Source organism: Octopus bimaculoides, chromosome 3, assembly GCF_046866305.1.
Source record: "Octopus bimaculoides isolate indiv1 chromosome 3, ASM4686630v1, whole genome shotgun sequence".
NCBI lineage: Eukaryota > Metazoa > Mollusca > Cephalopoda > Octopoda > Octopodidae > Octopus > Octopus bimaculoides.
This window is the reverse complement of record NC_142930.1, coordinates 79,526,907-79,540,888: the sequence shown is the minus strand read 5'-3', so window position 1 is coordinate 79,540,888 and position 13,982 is coordinate 79,526,907.

Here is a 13,982-nt window from a genome sequence, read left to right as displayed (position 1 = left end):
TTTAGTGGATTTGTTGTATCGGTCTAAGATATGTCGGAGTCTATTTCTAGCTAAGGAGATCTTTGCTTCTGTTTCACTGTCGATTTTGTTAAAGGGTAAGTTTGTGGGGGAGGTCCTTGTCATGTCATAAGATTTGTTGTTAGGGTTGTAGAAGGCAGAGTGTAGGGTGTTATTATCATTGTGGTTGTTGTTGTTGTTATAGTTGCTGGTGTTGTTGTTGTTGTTGGTGTTGGTGTTGGTAGTGCTTGTGTTGTGCATGTGGTTGTTATTGTTGTGGGTGGTGTAGTTGGTAGTTCTGTGGTTGACGTGGTTGGTATCATTGTCTGTGTGTGGGATGTTGTTATTATTGTTGCTATCATCATCGTTACTATTGTTGTTATTATAATAGTTGTTCCCGTTTCGAACACTTGTGCTGTTATTGTTATTGCTATAGTTGTCTGAGTGCTGAATGTTGTTGTTATTGTTATTGTCACTATTGTTGTTGCTGTTATCATCATCGTTACCATTGTTGCTATTATGATAGTTGTTTCTGTTTCTGTTTCGTACACTTGTGTTGTTATTGTTATGGTTGTCTGAGTGAGGAATGTCGTTGTTGTTATTGTCACTATTGTTGTTGGTGGGACAGAAAACTCAAACATAGATTAGCAGAACAGTCCACAACTCTTCTACTTTACAGCATACACGCGCATTCACACATACATGCATACATACATACACACACACTGAGACACACGCATGCGCAAAAACAAAAAAAAGCAAAAACAGAACGCAACGTAAATAATGGACAGAGTCAAGACTATTGAAAAGGTTGCAAGACGCAACGAAAATTTTATGAAAATAAAAATAAGAAATAAGTGGAAATTTTAACGGTGAGTGTGTTAAATTTTAAGGCACAAAAAGAAAATGACTCTCCCCAGACACAACAGAATAAGCTTCAACACACGAAATCACATAAAAAATCTTTCAAACCAAATCCCAAAACGAAACATTATATACATATATATATAGTAAATGGAACAAAACGCATATAAATAAAAGTTCCTTTAATTCCTACACATGTTTCAAAATAAATGGGAGCTACTTCACAAAGAAGTAAGAGCTGCTGGGATTCCTCATATATTTCTCTTCAGGGAGTTCATAATAAAACATATAATAGCAAGAAAAAAACGAAATGATGAGGTAACATGGTTTGTCATAAACACCTGTACTTTGTGGGGGGGGGGGGTTGTCACTTTAGCTATGAATTAAGTTAATGAATTCAACGGGATACACTGTCTGCAAGTCGTTGGGTTCAGCATATTATCCTCCATTTTCTAATTGATATACAAATTTATTGCACTTGGTATAACACTAGTGTAACAATAATTGGGTACCCTCCGAATAGATATTGGATAGATACTATCTCTTAGTGGATTGAAACCTCAACACTTAACTCTCTCGCATTATATATATATATATATATATGGGAATCATCTTAAACGTAAGACATTATGACCGATTATGAAAACAATAGATGGATAAGGTTATGACTTGATTCATTTGAAAAAAACCGTTAGAGAATTGGACGCTGCCGGATAGTGGGTTGGACAACACATACCTATAAATGTGTGAGAACGTACATGCATACATAAATACATATACACAAATACACACATACATGCATATTGATACACACACACATATATATATATATATATATATATACATATACATATATATATGTGTACTTGTATATATATATATATATATATATATATATATATATATATATATACACACACACACATATATATACACTCATACGTCCACATTTATACATATGCACATACGTACCCACACATATGTGTGCATGTCCCCATATACACATATGTATCCATTTATATATACACATGTATAAATAGAAATAGACTCATACACGTAGCTATACATCTACGCCTATTACCTAATAAAATAAACAGATACGCATATACATATACATACATGTATACATACGTAAACACACGCATGCACATACATACATACATACAAATACATACATACATACATACAAATACATATATATATATATATATATATATATATATATATATATAAAAGAAAAAGAACTCAAGTGTTTTCATATATACATACATACACATACCCATATACATATATCCACATATCCATATATATGTGCATGTATACATATATATATGTGTGTGTACACACACACACACACATACACATATATACACATACACACATATACCCATACATATACATACATAAACACACATACACGCATACATACATATATACACACACATACATATAGAAATATGTACTTACATACAGAACCTAATAACGCATGCATATGGGTTTATACAAATACATACACAATTATATATGCTTACATATACGTAGATATGTACACATATACACACATATATACATACTTACAAACATTAGAAAAAAACTACCGAATCACAAGTAAAACAACACTTAGGAATGCTAACCTTGAAGCGAAAAAAATTATGGAGGAATATGATTTGCAAAAAAGAACTGAACCCTTAAACCCAAAACGACCCTATTTCATTTTAAAAGACCATAAGACAAACTTTTGGAATAGCCCTAAATTACGCCTAATTTGTCCATCCAAATCAGATATTGGTATCCTTAGTAAAAATATACTTGATAAATACATTCCCACTTTAGTTAACAAATTAAAACTTAGTTTATGGTCTAATTCTTTGCAGGTAGTTGACTGGTTTCGCAATATTAACAACAAAAACAATGCCAAATTTATCCAATTTGACATTTCTAATTTCTATCCCTCAATTAACCCCATTATTTTAAATAAAGCACTTTGGTTTGCTCACAAGAAGGCGGGTATGCCTAGAGACGAATTTAAAGTCATTAAAGCAGCTAGAAATTCCATAATTAAGTTTAATAAAAAAAACTATGGATACGTAAGGACACCCCAGAAGGATTCGACGTCCCGATGGGAAGTTCCGATTCAGCTCAGATAGCTGACTTAATACGCACATACATTCTATACGAATTAGAAGACCAATTCCCAGATGTTAAGGGTGGTCTATACAGAGATGATTGTCTATTATACTTAGAGAACACCACAAATCAAAAAATACAAAAAGTTAAAAATAAATTAGCTAGGTTTTTTAACAGAATGGGCTTTGGTATAGTATTTGAAGATGAAACATCTATAGCTAACTTCTTGGACGTCACTTTAGATCTACACACTAAAACATTCTTCCCGTATCACAAACCCTCCACTAACCTAAAATATATCAGTAAATCTAGCAATCATCCAAATTCAGTAACGAGAAATTTGGTCAAAAATATTTCTCTTAGACTATCCAATCTTTCTACGAATGAATGCATCTTCAATAAGGAGGCTGAATTTTACAATTTAGCTTTATCAAAAGCAGGTTACAGAGAAAAGGTTAATTATATAGATTCTAATTATGAAACCGATATGAGTAATAATATTAATAATAATATTTTTAATAGCAATAGTTATAATGATAAAACTTTTAATTTAAATAATAACAATAAATACGAAGATAACCCCAACCATAAATTACCTAACGATAGCAACAAGATTAACATCCTTTCACGAAATAAGGGAAATAAAAGCCAAATAAAACCTTGTCTCAATGATAATAATAAACTAAGACTATTTATAAACAATACCGGAAAACATTCTAAACCAGAACCTAATAAATATGTCTGGGTAGTTCTTCCTTTCAGTAAAAATGTAAAATCAAACTTGGTATACCAGTTCCAAAACGCTATAAATAAGAACTTTCCTAAACACTCTCATTACTCCCAAGTCATAAATACACACAAGGTTAGATTCGGTTTCTCTAACATGAAGAACATTTCACAGATAATATCTGCACACAATATGAGGCTTTTGCATCCACTAGAGAGTTCAAACAGTAATATCATTGAACCAAACATTATTAACCCTTACCAAAATAACAATAATAACACTAATAATAATAATATAGGGAACAATATTAATAACACGACACATAATAGTAATAGTCATAACAACAAAATCATTATTTCAGAAGTCAATTCCAAAAGAATTAGTTTTTTAAGTGAAAATGTGAGACTCAGAAACACTATCTACCAATGTCAAGTTAGTACTCCCCAAAATACTCACTTTTATGTAGGTTCTTCCTCTACACCTTTATCCACTAGAATTTCTAACCATTTTTCATCCTTTAGAGATAGAAGCAAACGTAATACCACGAGCCTTAGCAAACTAATTTGGGATCTTAAAGATAATAACATTAAATTTAAACTAGACTGGCTTATTCTTTCTATTTCTAAGCCATATGAAAAGGGTGGAAAATTCTGTGATCTATGTGTAACAGAATTCCTTTTCATTTTATTTTCAAAGAATAATCTGGTAAATACTTTCATAGAACATTCTTACAAATGTAAACACTGGCAAAAACATACATATTCTGCATTCAAATAACAATAAAGGTTTTCATAAAACGCTATCATATTTACCCGTAATAAGTAAATTCTTAAAATAGTTCTAATAAAACATATTAGTTTTTCCCTCAGGTTAGAAGATTAAAATTATTTACGATTCTAATTATTTATCTATACTTTCGTAATTTATTAACCTTAATTAGAGTATATTTTAAATCTTGATAAACCCTTGTAACAACCATAACATACTAAATTTATGTACGTATGAACATACCGGTATGGGTGTTTTTATATATACGCGTGTATCTGTGAGAGAAAATGTGTATATATATATATATATGTGTGTGTCTGTGTATACATATTTAGGGTTTTGTATAAAATAGAGGTGTTTTAATTGATTTTTCTGTGTACATATACGCATTATCATTTATATTTTCACTCTTACCCTTGTTTTCACTCTTATCAATATTATTTTTTTTTAAATATATAAATATGCATTTTTGTGTAAAAATGTATTTATTAACACATAGGTTTGTTTATATATACATATATGAGTGTACTTGTGAATAAGTATGGGAGCATATTTGTGTAGATGTACGTATGTTTGTAAGTATATATATGTGTGTATATGTGTACATATCTACGTATATGTAAGCATATATAATTGTGTATGTATTTGTATAAACCCATATGCATGCGTTATTAGGTTCTGTATGTAAGTACATATTTCTATATGTATGTGTGTGTATATATGTAAGCGTGTATGTGTGTTTATGTATGTATATGTATGGGTATATGTGTGTATGTGTATATATGTGTATGTGTGTGTGTGTGTGTACACACATATATATATATGTATACATGCACATATATATGGATATGTGGATATATGTATATGGGTATGTGTATGTATGTATATATGAAAACACTTGAGTTCTTTTTCTTTTATATATACATATATATAGCCGAGCTTTTCGGCGCCTCCAGTCCGACCCCTCCACCTCCCACATCTTCCCTAATCGACCCCTCCCCTCCTTCAAACGAGCCCACAACCTACGGGACCTCTTGGTCCACAGCTTCTTCCCCAACCCAACCTCCCAACCTGGCTCGTTCCCCTGCTCCCGCCCACGCTGCCGCACTTGCCCTTACCTCTCCAACACCACCCTCCTCACCAGCACCCATCACCGACCCTATCGCATCACCGACTCCTTCACCTGCACGTCTACCAACATCATATATTGCCTCTCCTGCTCTCTCTGCCAATCCCTGTACATCGGACAAACGGGGCGGCGCCTGGCCGACCGATTCGCGGAACACCTCCGAGATATCAACGTCGGCAATGACACCCCGGTGTCACGCCACTTCCGTTCTGCCGGCCACTCCTTGCGGCAACACCTGTCTGTGTTTGGATTGTCCATGCACAGGGGCCATCCGGACTCCCGTTTGCGCCGTGAACAGGGATTAATCTTCTATCTTCGCTCCTTTGCGCCACATGGGCTCAACTCCCCTCCACTCTTCATCTAACCCCCTCCTCCTGTCTCTCTCCCCCACCCTCCCTCCTACCACCCATCTCTCCCCTCCCCCACCTCCTGCTCCGACTCCTACTTCTTTGTACGTCTCTTCACCTCTCTTCATACTTCTCTTCACCCCTACTCTTTCTCTCCTCTCTCTTACTCTCTCGCACTCTCTTCTCTCGTACTCCCCCCTCTCTCACTCTTACTCTCTACACTCTTACTCTCCTACTCTTTCACTCCTCTTTCTCTCCTCTCTCTTACTCTCTCTCACTCTCTTCTCTCGTACTCCCCCCTCCCCCCTCTCCCGTACTCCCCCCTCTCTCACTCTTACTCCCTACACTCTTACTCTCCTACTCTCTACACTCTTACTCTCTTACTCTCTTCCCCTCTCTCTCACTCTCTTTCTCTTCCTTTCTTCTTCCCCCCCATACCCCTCTTCCCTCTCTCTCACTCTCTTTCTCTTCCTCTCTTTCTCCCCCCATACCCACCTTCCCCTCTTTCTCCCCCATACCCACCTTCCCCTCTTTCTCCCCCCATACCCACCTTCCCCCTCTCTCAATCCCCCTTCCCTCTCTTATACCCACCCTCTCTCCTCTCTTCCTCTCCCCTCCCATACCCATCTTCCCCCTCTCTTACATCGACCTTCCCCTTCTCCCTCCTCGTCAACACCCCCTCATAAGCTCATCCCACCACACCCCAACACACTCCTACTCTACCTTCCCACTCCACCCCATCCAATTCCTTACACCCACCACCCACCCCTACCCACATACCCCACCCTACCCACAAACCCCATACCTCTACCCCACACTCCACCCATGCCTTCCCCACCTCCCAACACCCTCACATCACACCACACCAATACCCTTGCATCACACCACGCACACCACACCAATACCCTCGCATCACACCACGCACACACTACAACTGACCAACTACTTTCTCCCTTCCCCCATTTTCACACTACATACGTCAAGATCACCAGCAGTCTACCTCCCACACACAGCCCCTCGTTCCCGATCACCGTTCGTTATCTCCCCCTTTCTTAGCTCTCCTGAAATAAGAATTTCTAACTTCCGGTCAGTCATTGTTATGATCGGCCATTATTATGATTGACCGTTGACTGAACACTATTCAATTTTTTTTTCTCCGTGTTTTTCTCCTTGTCTCCGTATTCTTTCTGTTGAAGAGCGTAGCTCGAAACGTCAAAGACTTTCCGTATTCCCGAGCGTCATACTAATATATACTTTTGTTATTTACACCACCTGTCCTCGTCTGTTGTTATTTTTTGTATATTCTCCCATATATATATATATATGTGTATTTGTTTGCATGTATGTATGTGCATGCGTGTGTTTACGTATGTATACATGTATGTATATGTATATGCGTATCTGTTTATTTTATTAGGTAATAGGCGTAGATGTATAGCTATGTGTATGTGTATGAGTCTATTTCTATTTATACATGTGTATATATAAATGGATACATATGTGTATATGGGGACATGCACACATATGTGTATATTTGTATATGCGTGGGTACGTATGTGCATATGTATAAATGTGGACGTATGAGTGTATATATATATATGTGTGTATATATATATATATATATATATATATACAAGTACACATATATATATGTATATGTATATATATATATGTGTGTGTGTATCAATATACATGTATGTGTTTATTTGTGTATATGTATTTATGTATGCATGTACGTTCTCACACATTTATAGGTATGTGTTGTCCAACCCACTATCCGGCAGCGTCCAATTCTCTAACGGTTTTTTTCAAATGAATCAAGTCATAACCTTATCCATCTATTGTTTTCATAATCGGTCATAATGTCTTACATTTAAGATGATTCCCATGCTTTCCCTGATGAGAAGGTTACAATTTTAATATCAAAGATCCCTATGGATCACACAGGTTGTAATCCTTTGAAACATATGTAGGAATAAAGTATGCAATTATAACATGCGTTTTCTCCATTCCTTAAATTCTTAAATATACTCAAATACCCAAAATTTCAAGGAGTTCCTGCCTTAAAAACAGGAACTAAACCACAGTTATTTTGTGTTCTTTGCTACATTGGTTTCTATTAACCCATTTATTATATCAGAAGAATTTTTATTCATTAAGATAGAAGAAATACACATAATTATATATATATATATATATATATATATATATATATATATATATATATATATATAGTTTTAGGGAAAATAACCAATTTTCAAGAACTCATCGATGAAAATCCACTATCACATATAGAAAAATTAATAATTAAAAGCACAATAAATTTCTTTTCTATTTGAAAATTGGTTATGAAACACGTGTAATCTTTTTATTATATTTATCTTATGATATTTACCTTACTTTATATTATACTCATTTATTGTGCTTTTAATTATTAATTTTTCTATATGTGATAGTGGATTTTCATCGATGAGTTCTTGAAAATTGGTTATTTTCCCTAAAACTATATATTTTTATATATACTTTATCTATAAGGCTCAATTTAATTTTAATTTTTTATAAATTGATTTTAATTGAGTTTTTTACCTGTAATTTTGGATTTTGTCCCTAATATTATTATTATTATATATATATATATATATATATATATATATATATATATGATGTGTTATACTGACTCTGATGTGAAAATCATGTGATTTGTGGAAACATGCATAGCGATGTATTAAATATTTATAATTCCATCCTGCAATTACTGTTATTATTATCCTAGATTATATTGGTATAACCATGATGCAACCCCAAAAAGCTGACTGACTAGTCAGTATCATTAGACGGTAGCCAGTATAATGAAATAGGAGCTTTATTTACATACCTCTAACGTTACCATAAATGAATTTAATATATATATATATAGATATATATATATATATATCCACTTCTCTGGTGCCTAAGGACTGGGAACAAATAGTCTCAACTTTGAATTAGTAGGGATGCCATTCAATTTCACTGTGTTGTGTATATGTTTTGCTGCATTGCAATTCACACCAGTGTAAAGTCATGATCATCTATCTAGCTTTACACACATTCACACACACACACATTGGTGCCTAAATGCATTGCCAAATTGGAGTGGAACTAACAACCACTCTGTTTACAGCTATGGCAACATACACACAATGGTTGCAAAGTCTTAGAGTTTGCAAAGAAGCCATATGAAACATTTGGATGTGTTCCTCCCACTGATGTTGAAGCATGTCTGAATACTACATTAATCTTGTTCTAATCAACCTTTTGATCTCTGAAAGTCTGCAAATGTTATATTTATGTATATGTGTATGCCTATAAATGCATGTGTGTGTGTGTGTGTGTTCACTAGGAGGATACCTGGCATTGCTAGCTAATTAGTTACATTTAACTGATTGCAATTCTGCATAAAATTATTTCAAACAGGTTGTTTATCTAACTTGTAATAGAGATTTTTTTTTTCTTTACCTCTTAAAATTTTACTTTCATTTCAATAGCTCACCATGAAAGAAACGGCAATATATCCACAATATATGGATGAATTTTGCAATAAGCTTCCTATCCACTGCCTTTTTAATATCTAATTATTTAGAAAAGTTTTTCCAATTTCTGTTTTAAACATTATACTGAAAAGTCTGCAAAAAGGAAATTCATAGGTTCAATTTTAAAAAATTATTTCTCTTCTCTATACCTTAACCCTAAAACTTAATAGTAAATTCAAACTTTAAACCCTAACCCTGAATTATAGCAATTCAGCAAAAATTTCAAACACATTGCTTCTTAAAATTTAATTTGTGTTTCAATAACTCGATACAAAATGAAATAACGTGAAGGCATTCCAGCTGTATCCTGTCAACATATCATCATTGTCATTATCATCATCCTTTAATATCCACTGTTCATGCTGGCAAGCAGAGAGCTTGCACCTGTACATGTGTGTGTGTGTGTCTCTCTCTCTCTTCTGTTTTTAATCATTTAAATTTTTCCTCTGAAAAAGGAGCTGGTTTCTAGCAAAGATACAAAGCTCTATCTTTGGAATGTGGATAATGAAAACAATGTCACATTTTAAACTGAGAAAAGTCTTATATAGTTTTATTGTTCCACTTATAGATTGTATTTGTAATGTGCGAATCAGTTGGTTGATTTTGCTTTATGAAAATCCCCTGCTCGATCTGTAGAAAAGGAGTGGGAAGTAACTCTATTAGATGCACCCAGTGCAAGCTATGGACACATAAGAGGTGCAGCAATATCAAAGGAAGGTTAACTAGGAATTTAGTTTTTGTTTGCAGCAGATGTTCTGGAGCTATAAATACAGGAAATGTGCAGATAACAACTTCTACCACATTCTAGGGAGAAAAACTAGAAGTGGTTGATAGCTTCCGCTGTCTTGGTGACCAAATAAGCAGTGGAGGTGGGTGCGCTGAAAGCGTAGCTGCTAGAATTAGAATAGCCTGGGCAAAGTTCAGAGAGCTCTTACCTCTGCTGGCGACAAAGGGTCTCTCTCTCAGAGTAAAAGGCAGATTGTATGACGCATGTGTACGAGCAGCCATGCTTCATGGCAGTGAAACATGGGCCGTGACTGCTGAGGACATGCGTAGGCTCGCAAGGAACGAAGCCAGTATGCTCCGATGGATGTGTAATGTCAGTGTGCATACTAGACAGAGTATCAGTACCTTGAGGGAAAAGTTGAACTTACGAAGCATCAGTTGTAGTGTGCAAGAGAGACGACTGCGCTGGTATGGTCATGTAGCGAGAATGGATGAGGATAGCTGTGTGAAAAAGTGCCACACCTTAACAGTTGAGGGATCCTGTGGAAGAGGTAGGCCCAGGAAGACCTGGGATGAGGTGGTAAGGCACGACCTTCGAACATTGGGCCTCACCGAGGCGATGCTTCTGACCAAGACCTTTGGAAATATACTGTGCGTGAGAAGACCCGGCAGGCCAAGTGAGACCTAAATCTAAGGCCCAGCCAGCCACTTATGCGTACCTTCCTTCCTTCATTGGACACTAAATTCCACTTGTGAAGACCTGTTGAGGCAAGTGAAATCGAAATCGAGTTGCCAGCGCCCCCGGACTGGCTCATGTGCGGGCGACACATGAAATCTTTCGAGCGGGATCGTTGCCAGTGCCCCTGGACTGGCTCATGTGCGGGCGACACATGATATCTTTTCGTGCGAGATCGTTGCCAGTGCCCATGGACTGGTTCTTGTGCGAGTGACACATGAGGTTTCTCGAGCGAGATCGTTGCCGGTGCCCCTGGACTGGCTCATGTGCGGGTGACACATGAAATTGTTTGAGAGGGATCTTGCCAGTGCCTCTGGACTGGCTCATGTGCGGGTGACACATGAAATGTTTCGAGCGGGATCGTTGCCAGTACCCCTGGACTGGCTCATGTGCAGGTGACACATGAAATTTTTTCGAGCAGGGTCGTTGGCAGTGCCCCTGGACTGGCTCATGTGCGGGCGACACATGAAATCTTTCGAGCGGGATCGTTGCCAGTGCTCCTGGACTGGCTCATGTGCGGGCGACACATGAATCTTTCGATCGGGATCGTTGCCAGTGCCCCAGGACTGGCTCATGTGCGGGCGACACATGATATCTTTCATGCGGGATCGTTGCCAGTGCCCCTGGACTGGCTCTTGTGCGGGTGACACATTAGGTTTTTCGAGCGAGATCGCTGCCGGTGCCCCTAGACTGGCTCATGTACGGGCGGCACATGAAATCTTTCGAGCGGGATCGTTGCCAGTGCCCCTGGACTGGCTCATGTGCGGGCGACACATGAAATCTTTCGAGCGGGATCGTTTGCCAGTGCCCCCGGACTGGCTCATGTGCGGGTGACACGTGAAATCTTTCGAGCGGGATCGTTGCCAGTGCCCCTGGACTGGCTCATGTGCGGGCGACACATGAGGTTTTTTTCGAGCGGGATCATTTGCCGGTGCCCCTGGACTGGCTCATGTGCGGGCGACACATGATATCTTTCGTGCGAGATCATTGCCAGTGACCCTGGACTGGCTCTTGTGCGGGTGACACATGAGGTTTTTTTTTCGAGCGAGGTCGCTGCCGGTGCCCCTAGACTGGCTCAAGTGCGGGTGACACATGAAATATTTCGAGCGGGATCGTTGCCAGGCCCCTGGACTGGCTCATGTGCAGGCGACACATGATATCTTTCGAGCGAGTTCGTTGCCAGTGCCCCTAGACTGGCTCTTGTGCGGGTGACACATGAAATGTTTCGAGCGGGATCGTTTGCCAGTGCCCCCCGGACTGGCTCATGTACGGGTGACACATGAAATCTTTTGAGCGAGTTCGTTGCCAGTGCCCTTGGACTGGCTCTTGTGCGGGTGACACATGAAATGTTTCGAGCGGGATCGTTTGCCAGTGCCCCTGGACTGGCTCATGTGCAGGCGACACATGATATCTTTCGTGCGAGATCGTTGCCAGTGCCCATGGACTGGCTCTTGTGCGAGTGACACATGAGGTTTTTCGAGCGAGGTCGTTGCCGGTGCCCCCGGGCTGACTCGTGTGCGGGCGACACATGGGGTCTTTCGAGCGGTATTGTTGCCAGTGCCCATGGACTGGCTCTTGTGCGGGTGACACATGAGGCTTTTTCGAGCGGGATCGTTAGGAAGGGCATCCAGCTGTAGAAAGTCTGCCAAATTAGATTGGAGCCTGGTGTTGCCATCCGGTTTCACCAGTCCTCAGTCAAATCGTCCAACCCATGCTAGCATGGAAGGCGGACGTTAAACGATGATGATGATCCAGACGGACAGTAAGCCATTTAACTTACAAAACCAAGTATTCCAAATATTATTGGAATAAATGCAAATTTGTAATCCAGATATAGAAGCTGAAGGTTTTGAAACAGTTGTCCACAGTTGTTTTCTTTCTCTATGATTTTCAAAGAGATATTCACATCGGCAGGACAGATGACCTCTATGATGATACATACTTTTTCTTGCACATCCCAAACAATAATATCCAGTCTGTTGTGCTTACACTTGACAGATGTTTTGAGAATGTTCCACCAGTGTTCCTTGTGCTGGTATTTGTATACATATTCAATAACAGGAGGATTCGCTATATATATATTCCAGGAGTCTTTTTCTGAATGGCATTGTATATTGTTTTTTGCAACATCATGTTGCATAGGGAAGAAGTACTTTGATGACACTTTGGGGCAGCTGCTAATCACAGAAATATGACATAATCTACATTCATGGGTGCATCTTGAAACTCCAAGAGCTTCACTGTCACTTTTGTTGCTTAGGTATTTAGTAGCAATCTCCAGTTCTTGGATTGCAAATGCATAACCTTTGAAGTCTGATATGATGTAGTAGTCATGAGTCCAAGAGAAGCTTCACTTCATGTCAATGTTACTATCTCCTTCAAGTCTTCAAGAAACACACTCATGCATGGTCTTTTTTTGATATGCTGAGGATATCACCTTCAGGCCTTCTTTGAGGCATGCTAGTCTGGTTGATTTGGGGAGGTCATCAGTAAAAGAATGCTTCCTGAGGGGCTTATTTCCAACATGTAAGATATTGTTTTCTTCACTTTTCAGCACTAAGCTGCTGTTGTTTGACAAGTGCTATCTGAGAGAGACTATGCAACATTCAAAGGCTATCTGATTTCAAGCCTCATCCTCATCCTCATTTAATGTCGGTTATCCATGCTGGCATGGGTTGGATGGTTTGACCAGGGCTGGCAAGCTGGAATGCTACATCAAACTCCAGTCTGCTACCTCCTTTACCTCTTCTTAGGTAGTCGACAGACTACCTAAGAAGAGTCGATATCACTATTTTTGTGGAGATTTCCAGTTGATGTTAGAATTTTGTGGGTTTTAATGTTTATGAAGTGGATTTCTATTCGCCAGTCAAGTATCCCAAATGTTGGAATCAGCACTGGTACAATAAATGCACTGTGGGATATAGTCTTGTAGAGGAGAGTTCAGACTACCATATTTTTCTTAGTCTTGGGTCATCATCATCATCATCATCGT